This window comes from Trichomycterus rosablanca, chromosome 19 (assembly GCF_030014385.1).
Source record: "Trichomycterus rosablanca isolate fTriRos1 chromosome 19, fTriRos1.hap1, whole genome shotgun sequence".
Classification (NCBI taxonomy): Eukaryota; Metazoa; Chordata; class Actinopteri; order Siluriformes; family Trichomycteridae; genus Trichomycterus; species Trichomycterus rosablanca.
The window spans coordinates 4552958-4561012 of NC_086006.1; the positions used below are offsets into that span (position 1 = coordinate 4552958).

Genomic DNA, 8055 nt, shown 5'->3' on the forward strand with positions numbered 1-8055 from the left:
TCGGGATTTTTTATTAGTAATGCCAATTGCCAAGTAGCTTTAGAAAAGAACAAAGCTAACAACCCAAGATGATTCTGCACCCAATCAAATAAAAAAACATATCATAACAATCATTTAATTTAAAAAATAAACTCATTCTCACATGGAGGTGAATTGGCTGCTTTGAAATTTCCCCAAAGAGTGATTACGTGACCCACCACGACCCTGCCTGAGCTAAAACGGAAATGAAAAATGTTATCTTCAGGAACTGCTTGACTGACACCGGTTAGAGTTGTGGTAGAACCTACCTCATAAACACTGGGTGCATTTTAGAAACAAACCCTGGGTAAAGTGTGGAGGAAACGGCTTCCTTTGTGCAGATTATAGCTAGAGGTGATTCCTTATTTTGTGCTTTGTGGCACAATTACACTACCTGTTGGGTAATACCAATTGTGCCATCTTTACATATATATATATATATACTGTATATATGCATTTTCTCCCCATTTTCCTCCCGATTTAGCGCACTCAATTTGTCTTCCGCTGCTGAGGGATACCCAATTGCATCCAAGGAGAGCACGTCGCTGTACACGCCTCTTCCGACACGTGCGCAGCCCTCCTTTTCTCTTCCTCCTTTCAGAATATCGTTGCTGGTGTGCTAGCGGAAAATCTCGCTGCGCCACCTGGGCGCCTGCAATTGTGCCATCTTAATTACCTCAAGAGTTCAAGAGAGGCTTTATTGTCATTTCAGCAATATACAAGTACATACTGAAACAAAACAACGTTCCTCCAGGATCAAGGTGCAACACAGAACAATAAGTGCAAGACAATACAATATACACAGTGCAAATAAAACACAGTATGATAATTACAAAAAGACCTACAATAAATACAAAAGACATTTCTAATCTTAGATTTCTAATCTACAAAGTAATTAAAGGAGGCAAGACGAGACAAGTAGACTAGAGACAACTAGAACTAAGCATAATAATAGCATCATTCCTTTACTTAGACAAAAATAGTCAACGTTTTCATGGTTAATCTTAAGTAATGTTACTGTCACCTCATTAAGGAGAAACTGTACTCGTAGTGACAGAACTAAATGAAGCTGATTGCTGGTTGACCCATGTTGCCCAACAGTTATCCCAGTAACAAATTACTTCAGCCGTTATATTTGGGCATGTTGCGGACACAGCTGAGACAGAATGCAGTCTTGATGATTAAGGGTGTTGCTACTTGGCATAGGATTAAACATTTGACCTTTTAATCAATAGTTCAGTGTTTTTAATGCTAAACCACTACTGCTCCTCCCAAAATGTAAATGACTTGAATGCAAATAAACCCATTAGTCAAAATGTTTAATTTGTATTTAAACACAAGCATTAGTTTAGGCTATTGCTCAGTAATTAATTCTATAAGAAATTATTTGGCTTTTTTGACTAAACCTGAATGAGCCGTCTAAGAAAATAAGGTATGTAAAAGGAGGTATGCATGATGGAAGGGGTTGTTAGGAGGTGAATGACGTGGGGAATCCACAGAGACCTCTCCTGTTGCTGTCTTCTTCCCTCGACTTAGACGAAAGGTCATTAAAATGCAGCTCTGAAAGCCTGACATGTCCCCCCAAACCCGCCGGGACTGCCTGCAATTTGCTCGTACTGAGCGCTCTTAAATGCTAATATATATCAGGGGGAGGGCGAGACATAAATATATGGGTGCTCATACGGAATTCCTGATACAGACTTCATTAACAGTGTTACATTGAGGCTCTGAGCAATATTTTGTGTTTACGTTTCTAATTGATAATCTCATAATTAAATGTGTTGCGTCTTGGCAGACACTCAACACCGCTGCTGTATGACTCAACAGCTTTTGTATGGTGGCACACATTTCAATTCAGTGGTTTATTTCACTGTGGTAAACACACAGCCTCAGCTCAGAACAGCGAGCAGGGTGGTCTGTTCAGTCACACAGCTGGTGAGCCAACGTTTCTGTTTGCACTCTGACCAAGTCAATGAGGCAGGTAACCGGCTTTAGATTCTATCTCCGATGGACTATTACTACAATAGAAGGTCTGGGAAGCCCTAAAGCCCTGTTCTCTGTGTCAATCTCTATTATCTGTTTCAGCTACAAGGTCATACTTGTGTAGACAGCTCATCTATAGCCTGGCAAAGATTGTATCTCAGTGTTTGCCTAAAATATCAGGTGCATAAAGCCAGCCCAGGAACTTGATACTTGACTGTTCCTGTCTCTTATTAAAGAAATACTTTATTTATTTTTCTGCCAATCTAGTCATTTTCCAGTTGCATCTACACTGCAGTCCCCTTCGAAATGTATGCACCCCAAGCTGTATCAAATTATAAAGACGCTATGCTGTCAATGAATTACACACTACTAGTGCAGGTGATTCAATCAGCCAGCAGCTGCAATGAAGAACCCCCCTCCCTCAGGCACAGCCAATTGTGCCTGTTTGACACCTGGCCAGGTCGATAGCATCACTGATTTTTGAATTCAAGAGCTTGAGGCAACATCTGCCATGCTTTGAAGGTGCATCAGCGCCCATGTGATGGGTGACTTGCCCATGTGTACAGGTATCATTGACATATAGGCATATAATGTGATTTTTGAGAGACATACAGTATGCTACCATCAGTAACATTTACTAGAAAGTTCATGGTTGTTTTGTCAGGCTTCATTCTGCTGACAAAGGATCCATTCATGCCAGATCTCAGTGTGGCTTTGTGGACAAAGATTGCGTGTGCTTGACTGGCCTGCCTGCAGTCCCGTTTTTTTCTATTGAAAATGTATGGTGCATCATAAAGCGAAGATTGGGCACAAATACAACTTGCTAAATATATGTATAGCCAGTTTTCCATAAAAAAGTTTTTGCAAAGTTAAACAGGGTAACTATCAAAAGGCTTATTAATGCCCTTCACACTGTTTACTTGTTGACACCAGTGTCTTCATCTGAATAACTTTAATTTACTGGAGCATTTTCACCATTAGTATGTGGGGCCACATTCTTTTTGTGACTACAGCTACAGCTTCAGTACATTAACCACATCCATCAGACGGCTGTCAGGCAGATTTGCATTTCGCCCTGTCACATTTATTCAGCAAACTCAAAGTACACTTTGGAAGTCATGCCAACCGACGTTTGTTCAGACCCAGTTTGCATACAGATATTTTAGCTCATGATAACGTGCGATGTTAGAAATATTAAACATCAGTTTCTTTTATTCTAGTGGTGGATGATGGCTGTGCAGCTGTCACTTAAAAGACTACAGTATTCCTTTAAAGTCTTCTTTGCTAAAATTAAGCTGTTCTGTTTTATTTAGTTTCCCATGGGCATGCCATGCTCGGTCTGGTCACCTAGTTAGCGCGGTTGTTTGATCATGTGTTGCTGGATCTTTGGATGGTTTGATTAGTGCCTGTGTGCACTGATAATCCGAATGCCCTTTCAGTTCTGCTGAAACGACTGATCAGCAGCTTATCACACAGCTTGATTCCTACAGCTCACGGTGCTGTGATTCTTTTTTTTTTCAGTGGCTCGCCAATCTGTAATTGGCTACGAAAACCGGTTGGTGATCAATGGTCTGATCGGGCAGTATGAGTTACCCAAAGCTGGCACAGTGAGAGAGAACAGACAGGAATGGTATGAGCCAGTAGGATGATTGAGGAGAGGAGGTGGATTGATGGGAAGAGCTGATGTGTGATTTATGTAGGGAGGGGATTACTGTCTAAGATGTCACCTCCCTCCATTTCCTGTACCTCTGCAATTTCCCATCATTCCCTCTCGGAGCAGAAGTGACATTGTGTGAGCTTTCAGAGTTTACGTGATGTTTTGTACTTTGCTTTTTATAATTCACTGCAGTTTAAATGGATGTTATTGGTGTTGTATTATTAATGTAGTGGTGTGTGAGAATGAGCCAGCATTAAACTTCCATCTGTTGTTAACTGCTCTGTGGAACACTGTGGTCTCGCTGTTGGTAAAGTTTTAGGTTTTAAGAGCATTTTGCCCTTGGCCAGAATGAGCACTTTTGTAATCTGTAATCTTTCTAGATAGTGAGGAAAAGTAAACACACTGGTTTAGAATGGAGTTGTTATTCGAGATAAATGAACTTTTGTAATGCCTCTAGTCCAACAAGCATAAAAACCCTGTCCTAAATACCACGACCCCTTATGTAAAATTAAATATTAATTACTGAACTATTGTGCAATGGCCAAATCATGTCACACATGAAGCATTGATGCATGTTGTCTGTTTAAGACAACAGGTATACACCGATCAGGCACCTTCCTAATATTGTGTTGGTCCCCCTTTTGCTGCCAAAACAGCCCTGCAACTGTGATGCTCTGTGTATTCTGACACCTTCCTATCAGAACCAGCATTAACTTCCTCAGCAATTTGAGCTGCAGTAGCTCATCTGTTGGATCGGACCACATGGGCCAGCCTTCGCTCCCCACATGCATTAATGAGCCTTGGCCGCCCATGACCACTGTTCCTTCCTTGGACCACTTTTGATAGATACTGACCACTGCAGACCGGGAACACCCCACAAGAGCTGCGGTTTTGGAGATGCTCTGACCCAGTCATCTAGCCATCACAATCTGGCCCTTGTCAAACTCGCTCAAATCCTCCATTCCATTTTTCCTGCTTCTAACATCAACTTTGAGGATAAAATGTTCACTTGCTGCCTAATATATCCCACCCACTAACAGGTGCCGTGATGAAGAGATAATCAGTGTTATTCACTTCACCTGTCAGTGGTCATAATGTTATGCCTAGTCGGTGTATATGATAGTCCCCAAAGCACAGGACTAAACATGTGATTTTTAAAATCTTCAAGACTATTCGGTCTGATATTAGTGACCAGACCCCAGGACTTAAACAAACACTGTTCTTCAAATAAACGTACAGCATTTGTCCTTATCTGGATGTTCAAGCAATAGCTTCCTCTCAGGGACAGATATCTACCCACCATGTCAAGCATTTCCTGTGCATGTCCATAAATAGGCTAAATTAGAAACAGCAACTGTTCTGGATAAGATGGACTTATTCCCTGATATTGCAATCACTCCGGACTTGAGAGGCATGTGTAGTCCTTAATGGACTAAAAGTCCTGGACACACATTTTGTATTCAGTAAAAAATGAATAAATGTTGTGTTAAAGTGTTAAATAAAGCGGCGCTTAATGGTAAGGAAGACACTGTTAGGGGCCACAGAACACTGTGGAGGGCTCTGTACAAACCACCATTGACAAAACGTGTTGATCTCCAGTGTAGAACTGTGTACGGGGCTGTGGCTGTCCATCATCAAACCCGATGTCAGTGGCTCATGAATGTTCTGTGGGCTTATAGAGACTATTTATCATTCATTTTGGAAGGTGAGACAGTTTTTGACATAGATTTTTTGTTTAGCAAGTATAATAAGCCGTTTAGAGATCTTTTGTTTATTTTGGGGGTTGCACACAATAAAAATGACAAGGTTAATTGGCAGCTACTGAACATTATTGTCAGTCAAGCAGAACTGGACAATGTTTTGAAATGTTTCTTGGATTATATTTAAATATAAATTTTACTAAAAAAATCTGAATTAATTTACAGTGATGTTGCCAAGATATACTTTATACTTCTTTAGATGAAGAGGAGTTGCTTTTTGGTTTTTGTATTAAAATTGTATTATAGACACAAAATATTGAGTATATTTGGATTGTGATGAGTATTTATTAAACCAAACATCTCTAGCTGTCTATTTCTTTTTCTCTCGTCGTGCTCTGTGCTGTTTCTCCAGGATCTATTATGGCTCAAGGTTGAGTGAACCTGATGTGCTAAGTGACCCGTCTAATCCCCATCTTACAGAACATTATTTCTTTTCATCGTGACCTTCTGTGACTAGTGTTACATGCTCTGTTGTGTTTTTGGTCTGCTTTGCTAATCCAAACATTGTATCAGGGCAAAAAGAGAAATTAAATATTTATGATCCGTCCATGCACTGGCCTGACGTGCAATAGCTATTTAGGTAACAGGAGTTTTAGCAGAAGAATAAAATGCATATCATTTTCCGAATCCTTATCACTCCTCGTATTTATCAGCTCCTTCTCTCCAAGGTCACGGTTGCCTGATGCTTTGTGCTGCCAGGTTACTGCCGAGCCCAACCTGTGCTGCCTACTGCTCCCAGACCTGCAGCAGCCGAGTCAGAAAACATTCACCCATCCTGCCGTTCAGTCCCCGTGTCCCTCTCTTACACCCCTTTGTGTGTTTATAGATTGTGTGAACAGGTCCTGAGGGATCTTTCTTTGTGTGTGCATTTGACAGTGTGGATAAAGTAAGCCATACATTCAGACCTTGTGGTGTATCTGCTTCGAGTTGGCAGGCTTGGCTCCAGATGGAGAGCATGAACTGTTTGTGGAGGGACGCCAACACCCCTGCCGCCTGACTGAGATTCACTCTAATAAATTATTATTTTCACACATTTTAATAAGCTGGGCTTTTTCTACATATGCAATATAAATATTAAATATTTTATGTATCTGCTTTCTGATTGGCTATTATGTCTTTATTAAGACTCCTGTTCATGAGTAAATACTATATTCTATTTTTTATTTTTGTTGACTATAATTTTTAGGAATTCACTGAGGAACTACTAAGACAATTCTGATTACATGACATAAATCATGACTAATTGTGTACAGTGATCTGGAAATAAAGAAGGAACAAGTCTGAACATGTGACAATTGTGAGCTTGATGGCATACAAAATTCATTAAAAAAAAATAAAAAGCAAATGATGTAAATCCTTAATAAATGAGTCTGATCTCCTGAGCATTAGGAAACTAATTATGTGCTGAGATATTCCCAAGAATTTCCTCATAATTTCCTCACACAGTTTGGGTGGGTGTGTGCACAGCAATGGACTGACCCCCTGTGTCTTCAACTTCAAACTGTGTTGTCCATGTACAATATTATCGTTACCTTTCATTATTTTTATTAAATTGCTGGAAAGTTTTTCCACTTTATTAATTTTTACAAGCCAACATCCAGGCCAAGACTGCAGTGGGTATGGTGCCAGCCTGAAACACTGGGAGCAAGGCAGGATGCACCCTGTAAAGGGACTTACCCTGTCTTCAATGTACTTACATACAGCAACATTTCAGAGGAGGGCGGCACGGTGGGTAGCACTGTCGCCTCACAGCAAGAAGGTACTGGGTACCAGATTCATAGAACCCATATTGATGTACAACACCCACACTGCCAGCTACACCAGTTTCTACCAACTGTTAAAAATTAAACAAGCTAAATCCTGTTCCACAGTTTCATATCAGTGAGATATTAAACATTAAAATTGCAATATTGTTTATTTAATTGTATTATTATATTAATGATTATATTATTATATAATTTTATTATATGTATATATTCACTTTAAACAGATAACTAATGTCTGCAGTTTCTGCAGTTTACACTTTACAGTTTACATTTTTGTGATTACAGGTTTCCTAAGAACAATGTTTATTTTATTCTTTGCCAAATGTATGTGGACGCCTGACCATGAGCTTGTTGGACATTGTTGAAGATATTTATAGGCAGTTCATTGTCCAGTATGATCTATGTATTAAACTGGTCAGAAATGTTTTGAAAGAATCCATTCTTAATACAAAATTTTACATAAAAGATTACATATTTTTATTATACTTACTGTGCACAGAAAAATATCTTTGCTGTCCTTTAAAACCCCCTAATGCATACTTCTTACTATATTATACATTTATGGCACACCCTCTACATCCTCAATCACTGTCTTATCTAACTCTACGTTGCGAACCAAGTCATTTTTCAGCTCCTATGGTTTTCATGGCACCGTGCCTCCCCACCTCCCTCACTCCCTCTCTCTTTTTTCTCTCCTGCAGTGAGGAGACAGCAGGAGGGCGTGGAGCTCAGCAGAACAGAGAGAGGAGAGGGGAATTAAAGACCAGCGCCAGCCAGGCAGGAGCTGAGAGTGAGAGAGGATAAGATAAGCAGGGCGGCTGAAGCAGAAGGACCGGCGAGAAGAAACGAGGGCATCACCAGGTGCTGGGTG

General features: G+C 40.2%; 1 long non-coding RNA gene across 1 annotated transcript in view; it reads left to right on the plus strand.

Moving 5' to 3' along the window:
* The window catches only part of LOC134333626 (uncharacterized), a 40992-nt gene extending 32939 nt beyond the window's left edge, over positions 1-8053 (plus strand). The window contains exon 3 of the long non-coding RNA XR_010015393.1: positions 7886-8053. This is a non-coding gene — a long non-coding RNA (uncharacterized LOC134333626). The remainder of the gene's footprint in view (positions 1-7885) is intronic.
* The last annotated feature ends 2 nt before the right edge of the window (positions 8054-8055 follow it).